Genomic DNA, 17,900 nt, shown 5'->3' with positions numbered 1-17,900 from the left:
TGTGAATAAAAGCAAACTGGTCACCGTGTCTTGCCTTATTTATGTATTTATTTGACTTATTTGCCGCACCCGGGCCGTGCGTTATTTATTTATGAATTTTTCGGGTTTACGAAAAAAAATACAAATAAAAAATTATTTCTTTATTTCTCCCCTTCTCCATCCAGACGCTGCACTTTGAAAAGAGATAAACGTCGGAAAAAGACTGTTTTTCCAGCAGCAGAGTTTCATTGGTTTTGGATCCATTTCACTGGGGAACGAATGGAAGAAGGTTCCCAGCAAGTCAGTAGGATGGATGGATGGAGGGAGGGAGGGAGGGAGGGAGGGAGGGAGGCAGGCAGGCAGGCTGGCTGGCTGGCAGGCAGAGAAGTGGACACTGCCCTTGGCTTCTCTGAGCAAGAAGAAAAATACAGAGTCCTTTTCCTTCTCTGCCCGCCCCGCCCGTCCCCGAACGGCCACGAACGGCCAAGCCTTATCTATAGGCCTTAGGCTGCAGGGGAGTAGTGTCCCCGGCAAGCGAGGGCGAGGGGCCAGGTGCCGTCCATTTCCGGTCCGGGAGCTGTCCAGGGCATCCTGGGCTGCTTCCCAGCATCCCCTGGCTGCCAGGCTTTCTGGCCAGCCGGCTGGAAGCAGTGCGCAGGAAGGGGCGGGGCATGCAAATACTAGAAAGAGGACAACGTGGGTATGCTAAGTGACGCCTAATGAGGCGACAGCCCAGGAGGACTCTGGGAGCCGGGAGAAGGCCTGTGGCCGGGACCTCCTTTCCACCGGCACATGATGAACTCTTGCTGGGAGTCTGAAAAAGAGGCGAAAGGGCGTCCAGCGACGGTGCAAGGGAAGACCCCGGTCCGGGTCAGCCAGGTGGATTTCTTCGGGAGGCGTTAATTCTGGCACCATTCTGGTTATCGCTTCTCGGCCTTTTGGCTAAGATCAAGTGTAGTATCTGTTCTTATCAGTTTAATATCTGATACGTCCTCTATCTGGGGACCATATATTAAATTGATTTTTGGAACAGGGAGATGGAATAGGAGCTTGCTCTGTCCACTCCACGCATCAACCTGGTATTGCAGTACCTCCAGGAATGGTGCACTTCCCCACCCGGGGAAAACAACAATGCTGTTGAAAAATAGACGAGAAAACGAGAGTAGCGCTCCACTACCAAACCCTGTAAAGTGGCGCTATTGTGTTTGCGTGTGAATAAAAGCAAACTGGTCACCGTGTCTTGCCTTATTTATGTATTTATTTGACTTATTTGCCGCACCCGGGCCGTGCGTTATTTATTTATGAATTTTTCGGGTTTACGAAAAAAAATACAAATAAAAAATTATTTCTTTATTTCTCCCCTTCTCCATCCAGACGCTGCACTTTGAAAAGAGATAAACGTCGGAAAAAGACTGTTTTTCCAGCAGCAGAGTTTCATTGGTTTTGGATCCATTTCACTGGGGAACGAATGGAAGAAGGTTCCCAGCAAGTCAGTAGGATGGATGGATGGAGGGAGGGAGGGAGGGAGGGAGGGAGGGAGGCAGGCAGGCAGGCTGGCTGGCTGGCAGGCAGAGAAGTGGACACTGCCCTTGGCTTCTCTGAGCAAGAAGAAAAATACAGAGTCCTTTTCCTTCTCTGCCCGCCCCGCCCGTCCCCGAACGGCCACGAACGGCCAAGCCTTATCTATAGGCCTTAGGCTGCAGGGGAGTAGTGTCCCCGGCAAGCGAGGGCGAGGGGCCAGGTGCCGTCCATTTCCGGTCCGGGAGCTGTCCAGGGCATCCTGGGCTGCTTCCCAGCATCCCCTGGCTGCCAGGCTTTCTGGCCAGCCGGCTGGAAGCAGTGCGCAGGAAGGGGCGGGGCATGCAAATACTAGAAAGAGGACAACGTGGGTATGCTAAGTGACGCCTAATGAGGCGACAGCCCAGGAGGACTCTGGGAGCCGGGAGAAGGCCTGTGGCCGGGACCTCCTTTCCACCGGCACATGATGAACTCTTGCTGGGAGTCTGAAAAAGAGGCGAAAGGGCGTCCAGCGACGGTGCAAGGGAAGACCCCGGTCCGGGTCAGCCAGGTGGATTTCTTCGGGAGGCGTTAATTCTGGCACCATTCTGGTTATCGCTTCTCGGCCTTTTGGCTAAGATCAAGTGTAGTATCTGTTCTTATCAGTTTAATATCTGATACGTCCTCTATCTGGGGACCATATATTAAATTGATTTTTGGAACAGGGAGATGGAATAGGAGCTTGCTCTGTCCACTCCACGCATCAACCTGGTATTGCAGTACCTCCAGGAATGGTGCACTTCCCCACCCGGGGAAAACAATGCTGTTGAAAAATAGACGAGAAAACGAGAGTAGCGCTCCACTACCAAACCCTGTAAAGTGGCGCTATTGTGTTTGCGTGTGAATAAAAGCAAACTGGTCACCGTGTCTTGCCTTATTTATGTATTTATTTGACTTATTTGCCGCACCCGGGCCGTGCGTTATTTATTTATGAATTTTTCGGGTTTACGAAAAAAAATACAAATAAAAAATTATTTCTTTATTTCTCCCCTTCTCCATCCAGACGCTGCACTTTGAAAAGAGACAAACGTCGGAAAAAGACTGTTTTTCCAGCAGCAGAGTTTCATTGGTTTTGGATCCATTTCACTGGGGAACGAATGGAAGAAGGTTCCCAGCAAGTCAGTAGGATGGATGGAGGGAGGGAGGGAGGGAGGGAGGGAGGGAGGGAGGGAGGGAGGCAGGCAGGCAGGCAGGCTGGCTGGCTGGCAGGCAGAGAAGTGGACACTGCCCTTGGCTTCTCTGAGCAAGAAGAAAAATACAGAGTCCTTTTCCTTCTCTGCCCGCCCCGCCCGTCCCCGAACGGCCACGAACGGCCAAGCCTTATCTATAGGCCTTAGGCTGCAGGGGAGTAGTGTCCCCGGCAAGCGAGGGCGAGGGGCCAGGTGCCGTCCATTTCCGGTCCGGGAGCTGTCCAGGGCATCCTGGGCTGCTTCCCAGCATCCCCTGGCTGCCAGGCTTTCTGGCCAGCCGGCTGGAAGCAGTGCGCAGGAAGGGGCGGGGCATGCAAATACTAGAAAGAGGACAACGTGGGTATGCTAAGTGACGCCTAATGAGGCGACAGCCCAGGAGGACTCTGGGAGCCGGGAGAAGGCCTGTGGCCGGGACCTCCTTTCCACCGGCACATGATGAACTCTTGTGGGAGTCTGAAAAAGAGGCGAAAGGGCGTCCAGCGACGGTGCAAGGGAAGACCCCGGTCCGGGTCAGCCAGGTGGATTTCTTCGGGAGGCGTTAATTCTGGCACCATTCTGGTTATCGCTTCTCGGCCTTTTGGCTAAGATCAAGTGTAGTATCTGTTCTTATCAGTTTAATATCTGATACGTCCTCTATCTGGGGACCATATATTAAATTGATTTTTGGAACAGGGAGATGGAATAGGAGCTTGCTCTGTCCACTCCACGCATCAACCTGGTATTGCAGTACCTCCAGGAATGGTGCACTTCCCCACCCGGGGAAAACAATGCTGTTGAAAAATAGACGAGAAAACGAGAGTAGCGCTCCACTACCAAACCCTGTAAAGTGGCGCTATTGTGTTTGCGTGTGAATAAAAGCAAACTGGTCACCGTGTCTTGCCTTATTTATGTATTTATTTGACTTATTTGCCGCACCCGGGCCGTGCGTTATTTATTTATGAATTTTTCGGGTTTACGAAAAAAAATACAAATAAAAAATTATTTCTTTATTTCTCCCCTTCTCCATCCAGACGCTGCACTTTGAAAAGAGACAAACGTCGGAAAAAGACTGTTTTTCCAGCAGCAGAGTTTCATTGGTTTTGGATCCATTTCACTGGGGAACGAATGGAAGAAGGTTCCCAGCAAGTCAGTAGGATGGATGGAGGGAGGGAGGCAGGGAGGGAGGGAGGGAGGCAGGCAGGCAGGCAGGCTGGCTGGCTGGCAGAGAAGTGGACACTGCCCTTGGCTTCTCTGAGCAAGAAGAAAAATACAGAGTCCTTTTCCTTCTCTGCCCGCCCCGCCCGTCCCCGAACGGCCACGAACGGCCAAGCCTTATCTATAGGCCTTAGGCTGCAGGGGAGTAGTGTCCCCGGCAAGCGAGGGCGAGGGGCCAGGTGCCGTCCATTTCCGGTCCGGGAGCTGTCCAGGGCATCCTGGGCTGCTTCCCAGCATCCCCTGGCTGCCAGGCTTTCTGGCCAGCCGGCTGGAAGCAGTGCGCAGGAAGGGGCGGGGCATGCAAATACTAGAAAGAGGACAACGTGGGTATGCTAAGTGACGCCTAATGAGGCGACAGCCCAGGAGGACTCTGGGAGCCGGGAGAAGGCCTGTGGCCGGGACCTCCTTTCCACCGGCACATGATGAACTCTTGTGGGAGTCTGAAAAAGAGGCGAAAGGGCGTCCAGCGACGGTGCAAGGGAAGACCCCGGTCCGGGTCAGCCAGGTGGATTTCTTCGGGAGGCGTTAATTCTGGCACCATTCTGGTTATCGCTTCTCGGCCTTTTGGCTAAGATCAAGTGTAGTATCTGTTCTTATCAGTTTAATATCTGATACGTCCTCTATCTGGGGACCATATATTAAATTGATTTTTGGAACAGGGAGATGGAATAGGAGCTTGCTCTGTCCACTCCACGCATCAACCTGGTATTGCAGTACCTCCAGGAATGGTGCACTTCCCCACCCGGGGAAAACAACAATGCTGTTGAAAAATAGACGAGAAAACGAGAGTAGCGCTCCACTACCAAACCCTGTAAAGTGGCGCTATTGTGTTTGCGTGTGAATAAAAGCAAACTGGTCACCGTGTCTTGCCTTATTTATGTATTTATTTGACTTATTTGCCGCACCCGGGCCGTGCGTTATTTATTTATGAATTTTTCGGGTTTACGAAAAAAAATACAAATAAAAAATTATTTCTTTATTTCTCCCCTTCTCCATCCAGACGCTGCACTTTGAAAAGAGATAAACGTCGGAAAAAGACTGTTTTTCCAGCAGCAGAGTTTCATTGGTTTTGGATCCATTTCACTGGGGAACGAATGGAAGAAGGTTCCCAGCAAGTCAGTAGGATGGATGGATGGAGGGAGGGAGGGAGGGAGGGAGGGAGGGAGGCAGGCAGGCAGGCTGGCTGGCTGGCAGGCAGAGAAGTGGACACTGCCCTTGGCTTCTCTGAGCAAGAAGAAAAATACAGAGTCCTTTTCCTTCTCTGCCCGCCCCGCCCGTCCCCGAACGGCCACGAACGGCCAAGCCTTATCTATAGGCCTTAGGCTGCAGGGGAGTAGTGTCCCCGGCAAGCGAGGGCGAGGGGCCAGGTGCCGTCCATTTCCGGTCCGGGAGCTGTCCAGGGCATCCTGGGCTGCTTCCCAGCATCCCCTGGCTGCCAGGCTTTCTGGCCAGCCGGCTGGAAGCAGTGCGCAGGAAGGGGCGGGGCATGCAAATACTAGAAAGAGGACAACGTGGGTATGCTAAGTGACGCCTAATGAGGCGACAGCCCAGGAGGACTCTGGGAGCCGGGAGAAGGCCTGTGGCCGGGACCTCCTTTCCACCGGCACATGATGAACTCTTGTGGGAGTCTGAAAAAGAGGCGAAAGGGCGTCCAGCGACGGTGCAAGGGAAGACCCCGGTCCGGGTCAGCCAGGTGGATTTCTTCGGGAGGCGTTAATTCTGGCACCATTCTGGTTATCGCTTCTCGGCCTTTTGGCTAAGATCAAGTGTAGTATCTGTTCTTATCAGTTTAATATCTGATACGTCCTCTATCTGGGGACCATATATTAAATTGATTTTTGGAACAGGGAGATGGAATAGGAGCTTGCTCTGTCCACTCCACGCATCAACCTGGTATTGCAGTACCTCCAGGAATGGTGCACTTCCCCACCCGGGGAAAACAACAATGCTGTTGAAAAATAGACGAGAAAACGAGAGTAGCGCTCCACTACCAAACCCTGTAAAGTGGCGCTATTGTGTTTGCGTGTGAATAAAAGCAAACTGGTCACCGTGTCTTGCCTTATTTATGTATTTATTTGACTTATTTGCCGCACCCGGGCCGTGCGTTATTTATTTATGAATTTTTCGGGAAAAAATACAAATAAAAAATTATTTCTTTATTTCTCCCCTTCTCCATCCAGACGCTGCACTTTGAAAAGAGATAAACGTCGGAAAAAGACTGTTTTTCCAGCAGCAGAGTTTCATTGGTTTTGGATCCATTTCACTGGGGAACGAATGGAAGAAGGTTCCCAGCAAGTCAGTAGGATGGATGGATGGAGGGAGGGAGGGAGGGAGGGAGGGAGGGAGGGAGGGAGGCAGGCAGGCAGGCTGGCTGGCTGGCAGGCAGAGAAGTGGACACTGCCCTTGGCTTCTCTGAGCAAGAAGAAAAATACAGAGTCCTTTTCCTTCTCTGCCCGCCCCGCCCGTCCCCGAACGGCCACGAACGGCCAAGCCTTATCTATAGGCCTTAGGCTGCAGGGGAGTAGTGTCCCCGGCAAGCGAGGGCGAGGGGCCAGGTGCCGTCCATTTCCGGTCCGGGAGCTGTCCAGGGCATCCTGGGCTGCTTCCCAGCATCCCCTGGCTGCCAGGCTTTCTGGCCAGCCGGCTGGAAGCAGTGCGCAGGAAGGGGCGGGGCATGCAAATACTAGAAAGAGGACAACGTGGGTATGCTAAGTGACGCCTAATGAGGCGACAGCCCAGGAGGACTCTGGGAGCCGGGAGAAGGCCTGTGGCCGGGACCTCCTTTCCACCGGCACATGATGAACTCTTGCTGGGAGTCTGAAAAAGAGGCGAAAGGGCGTCCAGCGACGGTGCAAGGGAAGACCCCGGTCCGGGTCAGCCAGGTGGATTTCTTCGGGAGGCGTTAATTCTGGCACCATTCTGGTTATCGCTTCTCGGCCTTTTGGCTAAGATCAAGTGTAGTATCTGTTCTTATCAGTTTAATATCTGATACGTCCTCTATCTGGGGACCATATATTAAATTGATTTTTGGAACAGGGAGATGGAATAGGAGCTTGCTCTGTCCACTCCACGCATCAACCTGATATTGCAGTACCTCCAGGAATGGTGCACTTCCCCACCCGGGGAAAACAACAATGCTGTTGAAAAATAGACGAGAAAACGAGAGTAGCGCTCCACTACCAAACCCTGTAAAGTGGCGCTATTGTGTTTGCGTGTGAATAAAAGCAAACTGGTCACCGTGTCTTGCCTTATTTATGTATTTATTTGACTTATTTGCCGCACCCGGGCCGTGCGTTATTTATTTATGAATTTTTCGGGTTTACGAAAAAAAATACAAATAAAAAATTATTTCTTTATTTCTCCCCTTCTCCATCCAGACGCTGCACTTTGAAAAGAGATAAACGTCGGAAAAAGACTGTTTTTCCAGCAGCAGAGTTTCATTGGTTTTGGATCCATTTCACTGGGGAACGAATGGAAGAAGGTTCCCAGCAAGTCAGTAGGATGGATGGATGGAGGGAGGGAGGGAGGGAGGGAGGGAGGGAGGCAGGCAGGCAGGCTGGCTGGCTGGCAGGCAGAGAAGTGGACACTGCCCTTGGCTTCTCTGAGCAAGAAGAAAAATACAGAGTCCTTTTCCTTCTCTGCCCGCCCCGCCCGTCCCCGAACGGCCACGAACGGCCAAGCCTTATCTATAGGCCTTAGGCTGCAGGGGAGTAGTGTCCCCGGCAAGCGAGGGCGAGGGGCCAGGTGCCGTCCATTTCCGGTCCGGGAGCTGTCCAGGGCATCCTGGGCTGCTTCCCAGCATCCCCTGGCTGCCAGGCTTTCTGGCCAGCCGGCTGGAAGCAGTGCGCAGGAAGGGGCGGGGCATGCAAATACTAGAAAGAGGACAACGTGGGTATGCTAAGTGACGCCTAATGAGGCGACAGCCCAGGAGGACTCTGGGAGCCGGGAGAAGGCCTGTGGCCGGGACCTCCTTTCCACCGGCACATGATGAACTCTTGCTGGGAGTCTGAAAAAGAGGCGAAAGGGCGTCCAGCGACGGTGCAAGGGAAGACCCCGGTCCGGGTCAGCCAGGTGGATTTCTTCGGGAGGCGTTAATTCTGGCACCATTCTGGTTATCGCTTCTCGGCCTTTTGGCTAAGATCAAGTGTAGTATCTGTTCTTATCAGTTTAATATCTGATACGTCCTCTATCTGGGGACCATATATTAAATTGATTTTTGGAACAGGGAGATGGAATAGGAGCTTGCTCTGTCCACTCCACGCATCAACCTGGTATTGCAGTACCTCCAGGAATGGTGCACTTCCCCACCCGGGGAAAACAACAATGCTGTTGAAAAATAGACGAGAAAACGAGAGTAGCGCTCCACTACCAAACCCTGTAAAGTGGCGCTATTGTGTTTGCGTGTGAATAAAAGCAAACTGGTCACCGTGTCTTGCCTTATTTATGTATTTATTTGACTTATTTGCCGCACCCGGGCCGTGCGTTATTTATTTATGAATTTTTCGGGTTTACGAAAAAAAATACAAATAAAAAATTATTTCTTTATTTCTCCCCTTCTCCATCCAGACGCTGCACTTTGAAAAGAGATAAACGTCGGAAAAAGACTGTTTTTCCAGCAGCAGAGTTTCATTGGTTTTGGATCCATTTCACTGGGGAACGAATGGAAGAAGGTTCCCAGCAAGTCAGTAGGATGGATGGATGGAGGGAGGGAGGGAGGGAGGGAGGGAGGGAGGCAGGCAGGCAGGCTGGCTGGCTGGCAGGCAGAGAAGTGGACACTGCCCTTGGCTTCTCTGAGCAAGAAGAAAAATACAGAGTCCTTTTCCTTCTCTGCCCGCCCCGCCCGTCCCCGAACGGCCACGAACGGCCAAGCCTTATCTATAGGCCTTAGGCTGCAGGGGAGTAGTGTCCCCGGCAAGCGAGGGCGAGGGGCCAGGTGCCGTCCATTTCCGGTCCGGGAGCTGTCCAGGGCATCCTGGGCTGCTTCCCAGCATCCCCTGGCTGCCAGGCTTTCTGGCCAGCCGGCTGGAAGCAGTGCGCAGGAAGGGGCGGGGCATGCAAATACTAGAAAGAGGACAACGTGGGTATGCTAAGTGACGCCTAATGAGGCGACAGCCCAGGAGGACTCTGGGAGCCGGGAGAAGGCCTGTGGCCGGGACCTCCTTTCCACCGGCACATGATGAACTCTTGCTGGGAGTCTGAAAAAGAGGCGAAAGGGCGTCCAGCGACGGTGCAAGGGAAGACCCCGGTCCGGGTCAGCCAGGTGGATTTCTTCGGGAGGCGTTAATTCTGGCACCATTCTGGTTATCGCTTCTCGGCCTTTTGGCTAAGATCAAGTGTAGTATCTGTTCTTATCAGTTTAATATCTGATACGTCCTCTATCTGGGGACCATATATTAAATTGATTTTTGGAACAGGGAGATGGAATAGGAGCTTGCTCTGTCCACTCCACGCATCAACCTGGTATTGCAGTACCTCCAGGAATGGTGCACTTCCCCACCCGGGGAAAACAATGCTGTTGAAAAATAGACGAGAAAACGAGAGTAGCGCTCCACTACCAAACCCTGTAAAGTGGCGCTATTGTGTTTGCGTGTGAATAAAAGCAAACTGGTCACCGTGTCTTGCCTTATTTATGTATTTATTTGACTTATTTGCCGCACCCGGGCCGTGCGTTATTTATTTATGAATTTTTCGGGTTTACGAAAAAAAATACAAATAAAAAATTATTTCTTTATTTCTCCCCTTCTCCATCCAGACGCTGCACTTTGAAAAGAGACAAACGTCGGAAAAAGACTGTTTTTCCAGCAGCAGAGTTTCATTGGTTTTGGATCCATTTCACTGGGGAACGAATGGAAGAAGGTTCCCAGCAAGTCAGTAGGATGGATGGAGGGAGGGAGGCAGGGAGGGAGGGAGGGAGGGAGGGAGGCAGGCAGGCAGGCAGGCTGGCTGGCTGGCAGAGAAGTGGACACTGCCCTTGGCTTCTCTGAGCAAGAAGAAAAATACAGAGTCCTTTTCCTTCTCTGCCCGCCCCGCCCGTCCCCGAACGGCCACGAACGGCCAAGCCTTATCTATAGGCCTTAGGCTGCAGGGGAGTAGTGTCCCCGGCAAGCGAGGGCGAGGGGCCAGGTGCCGTCCATTTCCGGTCCGGGAGCTGTCCAGGGCATCCTGGGCTGCTTCCCAGCATCCCCTGGCTGCCAGGCTTTCTGGCCAGCCGGCTGGAAGCAGTGCGCAGGAAGGGGCGGGGCATGCAAATACTAGAAAGAGGACAACGTGGGTATGCTAAGTGACGCCTAATGAGGCGACAGCCCAGGAGGACTCTGGGAGCCGGGAGAAGGCCTGTGGCCGGGACCTCCTTTCCACCGGCACATGATGAACTCTTGCTGGGAGTCTGAAAAAGAGGCGAAAGGGCGTCCAGCGACGGTGCAAGGGAAGACCCCGGTCCGGGTCAGCCAGGTGGATTTCTTCGGGAGGCGTTAATTCTGGCACCATTCTGGTTATCGCTTCTCGGCCTTTTGGCTAAGATCAAGTGTAGTATCTGTTCTTATCAGTTTAATATCTGATACGTCCTCTATCTGGGGACCATATATTAAATTGATTTTTGGAACAGGGAGATGGAATAGGAGCTTGCTCTGTCCACTCCACGCATCAACCTGGTATTGCAGTACCTCCAGGAATGGTGCACTTCCCCACCCGGGGAAAACAACAATGCTGTTGAAAAATAGACGAGAAAACGAGAGTAGCGCTCCACTACCAAACCCTGTAAAGTGGCGCTATTGTGTTTGCGTGTGAATAAAAGCAAACTGGTCACCGTGTCTTGCCTTATTTATGTATTTATTTGACTTATTTGCCGCACCCGGGCCGTGCGTTATTTATTTATGAATTTTTCGGGTTTACGAAAAAAAATACAAATAAAAAATTATTTCTTTATTTCTCCCCTTCTCCATCCAGACGCTGCACTTTGAAAAGAGATAAACGTCGGAAAAAGACTGTTTTTCCAGCAGCAGAGTTTCATTGGTTTTGGATCCATTTCACTGGGGAACGAATGGAAGAAGGTTCCCAGCAAGTCAGTAGGATGGATGGATGGAGGGAGGGAGGGAGGGAGGGAGGGAGGGAGGCAGGCAGGCAGGCTGGCTGGCTGGCAGGCAGAGAAGTGGACACTGCCCTTGGCTTCTCTGAGCAAGAAGAAAAATACAGAGTCCTTTTCCTTCTCTGCCCGCCCCGCCCGTCCCCGAACGGCCACGAACGGCCAAGCCTTATCTATAGGCCTTAGGCTGCAGGGGAGTAGTGTCCCCGGCAAGCGAGGGCGAGGGGCCAGGTGCCGTCCATTTCCGGTCCGGGAGCTGTCCAGGGCATCCTGGGCTGCTTCCCAGCATCCCCTGGCTGCCAGGCTTTCTGGCCAGCCGGCTGGAAGCAGTGCGCAGGAAGGGGCGGGGCATGCAAATACTAGAAAGAGGACAACGTGGGTATGCTAAGTGACGCCTAATGAGGCGACAGCCCAGGAGGACTCTGGGAGCCGGGAGAAGGCCTGTGGCCGGGACCTCCTTTCCACCGGCACATGATGAACTCTTGCTGGGAGTCTGAAAAAGAGGCGAAAGGGCGTCCAGCGACGGTGCAAGGGAAGACCCCGGTCCGGGTCAGCCAGGTGGATTTCTTCGGGAGGCGTTAATTCTGGCACCATTCTGGTTATCGCTTCTCGGCCTTTTGGCTAAGATCAAGTGTAGTATCTGTTCTTATCAGTTTAATATCTGATACGTCCTCTATCTGGGGACCATATATTAAATTGATTTTTGGAACAGGGAGATGGAATAGGAGCTTGCTCTGTCCACTCCACGCATCAACCTGGTATTGCAGTACCTCCAGGAATGGTGCACTTCCCCACCCGGGGAAAACAATGCTGTTGAAAAATAGACGAGAAAACGAGAGTAGCGCTCCACTACCAAACCCTGTAAAGTGGCGCTATTGTGTTTGCGTGTGAATAAAAGCAAACTGGTCACCGTGTCTTGCCTTATTTATGTATTTATTTGACTTATTTGCCGCACCCGGGCCGTGCGTTATTTATTTATGAATTTTTCGGGTTTACGAAAAAAAATACAAATAAAAAATTATTTCTTTATTTCTCCCCTTCTCCATCCAGACGCTGCACTTTGAAAAGAGACAAACGTCGGAAAAAGACTGTTTTTCCAGCAGCAGAGTTTCATTGGTTTTGGATCCATTTCACTGGGGAACGAATGGAAGAAGGTTCCCAGCAAGTCAGTAGGATGGATGGAGGGAGGGAGGCAGGGAGGGAGGGAGGGAGGGAGGGAGGCAGGCAGGCAGGCAGGCTGGCTGGCTGGCAGAGAAGTGGACACTGCCCTTGGCTTCTCTGAGCAAGAAGAAAAATACAGAGTCCTTTTCCTTCTCTGCCCGCCCCGCCCGTCCCCGAACGGCCACGAACGGCCAAGCCTTATCTATAGGCCTTAGGCTGCAGGGGAGTAGTGTCCCCGGCAAGCGAGGGCGAGGGGCCAGGTGCCGTCCATTTCCGGTCCGGGAGCTGTCCAGGGCATCCTGGGCTGCTTCCCAGCATCCCCTGGCTGCCAGGCTTTCTGGCCAGCCGGCTGGAAGCAGTGCGCAGGAAGGGGCGGGGCATGCAAATACTAGAAAGAGGACAACGTGGGTATGCTAAGTGACGCCTAATGAGGCGACAGCCCAGGAGGACTCTGGGAGCCGGGAGAAGGCCTGTGGCCGGGACCTCCTTTCCACCGGCACATGATGAACTCTTGCTGGGAGTCTGAAAAAGAGGCGAAAGGGCGTCCAGCGACGGTGCAAGGGAAGACCCCGGTCCGGGTCAGCCAGGTGGATTTCTTCGGGAGGCGTTAATTCTGGCACCATTCTGGTTATCGCTTCTCGGCCTTTTGGCTAAGATCAAGTGTAGTATCTGTTCTTATCAGTTTAATATCTGATACGTCCTCTATCTGGGGACCATATATTAAATTGATTTTTGGAACAGGGAGATGGAATAGGAGCTTGCTCTGTCCACTCCACGCATCAACCTGGTATTGCAGTACCTCCAGGAATGGTGCACTTCCCCACCCGGGGAAAACAATGCTGTTGAAAAATAGACGAGAAAACGAGAGTAGCGCTCCACTACCAAACCCTGTAAAGTGGCGCTATTGTGTTTGCGTGTGAATAAAAGCAAACTGGTCACCGTGTCTTGCCTTATTTATGTATTTATTTGACTTATTTGCCGCACCCGGGCCGTGCGTTATTTATTTATGAATTTTTCGGGTTTACGAAAAAAAATACAAATAAAAAATTATTTCTTTATTTCTCCCCTTCTCCATCCAGACGCTGCACTTTGAAAAGAGACAAACGTCGGAAAAAGACTGTTTTTCCAGCAGCAGAGTTTCATTGGTTTTGGATCCATTTCACTGGGGAACGAATGGAAGAAGGTTCCCAGCAAGTCAGTAGGATGGATGGAGGGAGGGAGGGAGGGAGGGAGGGAGGGAGGGAGGGAGGGAGGGCAGGCAGGCAGGCAGGCTGGCTGGCTGGCAGGCAGAGAAGTGGACACTGCCCTTGGCTTCTCTGAGCAAGAAGAAAAATACAGAGTCCTTTCTTTTCCTTCTCTGCCCGCCCCGCCCGTCCCCGAACGGCCACGAACGGCCAAGCCTTATCTATAGGCCTTAGGCTGCAGGGGAGTAGTGTCCCCGGCAAGCGAGGGCGAGGGGCCAGGTGCCGTCCATTTCCGGTCCGGGAGCTGTCCAGGGCATCCTGGGCTGCTTCCCAGCATCCCCTGGCTGCCAGGCTTTCTGGCCAGCCGGCTGGAAGCAGTGCGCAGGAAGGGGCGGGGCATGCAAATACTAGAAAGAGGACAACGTGGGTATGCTAAGTGACGCCTAATGAGGCGACAGCCCAGGAGGACTCTGGGAGCCGGGAGAAGGCCTGTGGCCGGGACCTCCTTTCCACCGGCACATGATGAACTCTTGTGGGAGTCTGAAAAAGAGGCGAAAGGGCGTCCAGCGACGGTGCAAGGGAAGACCCCGGTCCGGGTCAGCCAGGTGGATTTCTTCGGGAGGCGTTAATTCTGGCACCATTCTGGTTATCGCTTCTCGGCCTTTTGGCTAAGATCAAGTGTAGTATCTGTTCTTATCAGTTTAATATCTGATACGTCCTCTATCTGGGGACCATATATTAAATTGATTTTTGGAACAGGGAGATGGAATAGGAGCTTGCTCTGTCCACTCCACGCATCAACCTGGTATTGCAGTACCTCCAGGAATGGTGCACTTCCCCACCCGGGGAAAACAATGCTGTTGAAAAATAGACGAGAAAACGAGAGTAGCGCTCCACTACCAAACCCTGTAAAGTGGCGCTATTGTGTTTGCGTGTGAATAAAAGCAAACTGGTCACCGTGTCTTGCCTTATTTATGTATTTATTTGACTTATTTGCCGCACCCGGGCCGTGCGTTATTTATTTATGAATTTTTCGGGTTTACGAAAAAAAATACAAATAAAAAATTATTTCTTTATTTCTCCCCTTCTCCATCCAGACGCTGCACTTTGAAAAGAGACAAACGTCGGAAAAAGACTGTTTTTCCAGCAGCAGAGTTTCATTGGTTTTGGATCCATTTCACTGGGGAACGAATGGAAGAAGGTTCCCAGCAAGTCAGTAGGATGGATGGAGGGAGGGAGGCAGGGAGGGAGGGAGGGAGGCAGGCAGGCAGGCAGGCTGGCTGGCTGGCAGAGAAGTGGACACTGCCCTTGGCTTCTCTGAGCAAGAAGAAAAATACAGAGTCCTTTTCCTTCTCTGCCCGCCCCGCCCGTCCCCGAACGGCCACGAACGGCCAAGCCTTATCTATAGGCCTTAGGCTGCAGGGGAGTAGTGTCCCCGGCAAGCGAGGGCGAGGGGCCAGGTGCCGTCCATTTCCGGTCCGGGAGCTGTCCAGGGCATCCTGGGCTGCTTCCCAGCATCCCCTGGCTGCCAGGCTTTCTGGCCAGCCGGCTGGAAGCAGTGCGCAGGAAGGGGCGGGGCATGCAAATACTAGAAAGAGGACAACGTGGGTATGCTAAGTGACGCCTAATGAGGCGACAGCCCAGGAGGACTCTGGGAGCCGGGAGAAGGCCTGTGGCCGGGACCTCCTTTCCACCGGCACATGATGAACTCTTGTGGGAGTCTGAAAAAGAGGCGAAAGGGCGTCCAGCGACGGTGCAAGGGAAGACCCCGGTCCGGGTCAGCCAGGTGGATTTCTTCGGGAGGCGTTAATTCTGGCACCATTCTGGTTATCGCTTCTCGGCCTTTTGGCTAAGATCAAGTGTAGTATCTGTTCTTATCAGTTTAATATCTGATACGTCCTCTATCTGGGGACCATATATTAAATTGATTTTTGGAACAGGGAGATGGAATAGGAGCTTGCTCTGTCCACTCCACGCATCAACCTGGTATTGCAGTACCTCCAGGAATGGTGCACTTCCCCACCCGGGGAAAACAACAATGCTGTTGAAAAATAGACGAGAAAACGAGAGTAGCGCTCCACTACCAAACCCTGTAAAGTGGCGCTATTGTGTTTGCGTGTGAATAAAAGCAAACTGGTCACCGTGTCTTGCCTTATTTATGTATTTATTTGACTTATTTGCCGCACCCGGGCCGTGCGTTATTTATTTATGAATTTTTCGGGTTTACGAAAAAAAATACAAATAAAAAATTATTTCTTTATTTCTCCCCTTCTCCATCCAGACGCTGCACTTTGAAAAGAGATAAACGTCGGAAAAAGACTGTTTTTCCAGCAGCAGAGTTTCATTGGTTTTGGATCCATTTCACTGGGGAACGAATGGAAGAAGGTTCCCAGCAAGTCAGTAGGATGGATGGATGGAGGGAGGGAGGGAGGGAGGGAGGGAGGGAGGCAGGCAGGCAGGCTGGCTGGCTGGCAGGCAGAGAAGTGGACACTGCCCTTGGCTTCTCTGAGCAAGAAGAAAAATACAGAGTCCTTTTCCTTCTCTGCCCGCCCCGCCCGTCCCCGAACGGCCACGAACGGCCAAGCCTTATCTATAGGCCTTAGGCTGCAGGGGAGTAGTGTCCCCGGCAAGCGAGGGCGAGGGGCCAGGTGCCGTCCATTTCCGGTCCGGGAGCTGTCCAGGGCATCCTGGGCTGCTTCCCAGCATCCCCTGGCTGCCAGGCTTTCTGGCCAGCCGGCTGGAAGCAGTGCGCAGGAAGGGGCGGGGCATGCAAATACTAGAAAGAGGACAACGTGGGTATGCTAAGTGACGCCTAATGAGGCGACAGCCCAGGAGGACTCTGGGAGCCGGGAGAAGGCCTGTGGCCGGGACCTCCTTTCCACCGGCACATGATGAACTCTTGCTGGGAGTCTGAAAAAGAGGCGAAAGGGCGTCCAGCGACGGTGCAAGGGAAGACCCCGGTCCGGGTCAGCCAGGTGGATTTCTTCGGGAGGCGTTAATTCTGGCACCATTCTGGTTATCGCTTCTCGGCCTTTTGGCTAAGATCAAGTGTAGTATCTGTTCTTATCAGTTTAATATCTGATACGTCCTCTATCTGGGGACCATATATTAAATTGATTTTTGGAACAGGGAGATGGAATAGGAGCTTGCTCTGTCCACTCCACGCATCAACCTGGTATTGCAGTACCTCCAGGAATGGTGCACTTCCCCACCCGGGGAAAACAACAATGCTGTTGAAAAATAGACGAGAAAACGAGAGTAGCGCTCCACTACCAAACCCTGTAAAGTGGCGCTATTGTGTTTGCGTGTGAATAAAAGCAAACTGGTCACCGTGTCTTGCCTTATTTATGTATTTATTTGACTTATTTGCCGCACCCGGGCCGTGCGTTATTTATTTATGAATTTTTCGGGTTTACGAAAAAAAATACAAATAAAAAATTATTTCTTTATTTCTCCCCTTCTCCATCCAGACGCTGCACTTTGAAAAGAGATAAACGTCGGAAAAAGACTGTTTTTCCAGCAGCAGAGTTTCATTGGTTTTGGATCCATTTCACTGGGGAACGAATGGAAGAAGGTTCCCAGCAAGTCAGTAGGATGGATGGATGGAGGGAGGGAGGGAGGGAGGGAGGGAGGCAGGCAGGCAGGCTGGCTGGCTGGCAGGCAGAGAAGTGGACACTGCCCTTGGCTTCTCTGAGCAAGAAGAAAAATACAGAGTCCTTTTCCTTCTCTGCCCGCCCCGCCCGTCCCCGAACGGCCACGAACGGCCAAGCCTTATCTATAGGCCTTAGGCTGCAGGGGAGTAGTGTCCCCGGCAAGCGAGGGCGAGGGGCCAGGTGCCGTCCATTTCCGGTCCGGGAGCTGTCCAGGGCATCCTGGGCTGCTTCCCAGCATCCCCTGGCTGCCAGGCTTTCTGGCCAGCCGGCTGGAAGCAGTGCGCAGGAAGGGGCGGGGCATGCAAATACTAGAAAGAGGACAACGTGGGTATGCTAAGTGACGCCTAATGAGGCGACAGCCCAGGAGGACTCTGGGAGCCGGGAGAAGGCCTGTGGCCGGGACCTCCTTTCCACCGGCACATGATGAACTCTTGTGGGAGTCTGAAAAAGAGGCGAAAGGGCGTCCAGCGACGGTGCAAGGGAAGACCCCGGTCCGGGTCAGCCAGGTGGATTTCTTCGGGAGGCGTTAATTCTGGCACCATTCTGGTTATCGCTTCTCGGCCTTTTGGCTAAGATCAAGTGTAGTATCTGTTCTTATCAGTTTAATATCTGATATGTCCTCTATCTGGGGACCATATATTAAATTGATTTTTGGAACAGGGAGATGGAATAGGAGCTTGCTCTGTCCACTCCACGCATCAACCTGGTATTGCAGTACCTCCAGGAATGGTGCACTTCCCCACCCGGGGAAAACAACAATGCTGTTGAAAAATAGACGAGAAAACGAGAGTAGCGCTCCACTACCAAACCCTGTAAAGTGGCGCTATTGTGTTTGCGTGTGAATAAAAGCAAACTGGTCACCGTGTCTTGCCTTATTTATGTATTTATTTGACTTATTTGC

The 17,900-nt window shown here is 52.3% G+C and overlaps 15 non-coding genes across 15 annotated transcripts; all 15 read left to right on the top strand.

Annotated features, from left to right (window-relative positions):
• The first annotated feature begins 901 nt into the window (after positions 1–901).
• On the top strand, positions 902–1,092 carry LOC144765678 (U2 spliceosomal RNA). Its single transcript, XR_013597548.1, has one exon. It is a non-coding gene; the product is annotated as a U2 spliceosomal RNA (small nuclear RNA).
• A 998-nt stretch (positions 1,093–2,090) lies between these two features.
• LOC144765677 (U2 spliceosomal RNA) lies at positions 2,091–2,281 on the top strand. The gene has a single exon (XR_013597547.1). It is a non-coding gene; the product is annotated as a U2 spliceosomal RNA (small nuclear RNA).
• Positions 2,282–3,287: 1,006 nt separating this feature from the next.
• On the top strand, positions 3,288–3,478 carry LOC144765676 (U2 spliceosomal RNA). Its single transcript, XR_013597546.1, has one exon. It is a non-coding gene; the product is annotated as a U2 spliceosomal RNA (small nuclear RNA).
• Positions 3,479–4,468: 990 nt separating this feature from the next.
• Positions 4,469–4,659, top strand: LOC144765675 (U2 spliceosomal RNA). The gene has a single exon (XR_013597545.1). It is a non-coding gene; the product is annotated as a U2 spliceosomal RNA (small nuclear RNA).
• A 997-nt stretch (positions 4,660–5,656) lies between these two features.
• On the top strand, positions 5,657–5,847 carry LOC144765674 (U2 spliceosomal RNA). The gene has a single exon (XR_013597544.1). It is a non-coding gene; the product is annotated as a U2 spliceosomal RNA (small nuclear RNA).
• A 998-nt stretch (positions 5,848–6,845) lies between these two features.
• On the top strand, positions 6,846–7,036 carry LOC144764300 (U2 spliceosomal RNA). The gene has a single exon (XR_013596484.1). It is a non-coding gene; the product is annotated as a U2 spliceosomal RNA (small nuclear RNA).
• Positions 7,037–8,034: 998 nt separating this feature from the next.
• LOC144765673 (U2 spliceosomal RNA) lies at positions 8,035–8,225 on the top strand. Its single transcript, XR_013597543.1, has one exon. It is a non-coding gene; the product is annotated as a U2 spliceosomal RNA (small nuclear RNA).
• Positions 8,226–9,223: 998 nt separating this feature from the next.
• LOC144765672 (U2 spliceosomal RNA) lies at positions 9,224–9,414 on the top strand. The gene has a single exon (XR_013597542.1). It is a non-coding gene; the product is annotated as a U2 spliceosomal RNA (small nuclear RNA).
• A 999-nt stretch (positions 9,415–10,413) lies between these two features.
• LOC144765661 (U2 spliceosomal RNA) lies at positions 10,414–10,604 on the top strand. Its single transcript, XR_013597541.1, has one exon. It is a non-coding gene; the product is annotated as a U2 spliceosomal RNA (small nuclear RNA).
• Positions 10,605–11,602: 998 nt separating this feature from the next.
• Positions 11,603–11,793, top strand: LOC144765649 (U2 spliceosomal RNA). The gene has a single exon (XR_013597540.1). It is a non-coding gene; the product is annotated as a U2 spliceosomal RNA (small nuclear RNA).
• A 999-nt stretch (positions 11,794–12,792) lies between these two features.
• On the top strand, positions 12,793–12,983 carry LOC144765638 (U2 spliceosomal RNA). Its single transcript, XR_013597539.1, has one exon. It is a non-coding gene; the product is annotated as a U2 spliceosomal RNA (small nuclear RNA).
• A 1,011-nt stretch (positions 12,984–13,994) lies between these two features.
• On the top strand, positions 13,995–14,185 carry LOC144765627 (U2 spliceosomal RNA). The gene has a single exon (XR_013597538.1). It is a non-coding gene; the product is annotated as a U2 spliceosomal RNA (small nuclear RNA).
• Positions 14,186–15,175: 990 nt separating this feature from the next.
• Positions 15,176–15,366, top strand: LOC144765615 (U2 spliceosomal RNA). Its single transcript, XR_013597537.1, has one exon. It is a non-coding gene; the product is annotated as a U2 spliceosomal RNA (small nuclear RNA).
• A 998-nt stretch (positions 15,367–16,364) lies between these two features.
• On the top strand, positions 16,365–16,555 carry LOC144765604 (U2 spliceosomal RNA). The gene has a single exon (XR_013597536.1). It is a non-coding gene; the product is annotated as a U2 spliceosomal RNA (small nuclear RNA).
• A 993-nt stretch (positions 16,556–17,548) lies between these two features.
• LOC144764835 (U2 spliceosomal RNA) lies at positions 17,549–17,739 on the top strand. Its single transcript, XR_013596862.1, has one exon. It is a non-coding gene; the product is annotated as a U2 spliceosomal RNA (small nuclear RNA).
• The last annotated feature ends 161 nt before the right edge of the window (positions 17,740–17,900 follow it).

The sequence above is a fragment of the Lissotriton helveticus genome, chromosome 6 (assembly GCF_964261635.1).
Source record: "Lissotriton helveticus chromosome 6, aLisHel1.1, whole genome shotgun sequence".
Classification (NCBI taxonomy): Eukaryota; Metazoa; Chordata; class Amphibia; order Caudata; family Salamandridae; genus Lissotriton; species Lissotriton helveticus.
The sequence above is the reverse complement of the archived record's forward strand: the minus strand, read 5'-3'. Positions and strand labels throughout refer to the sequence as shown.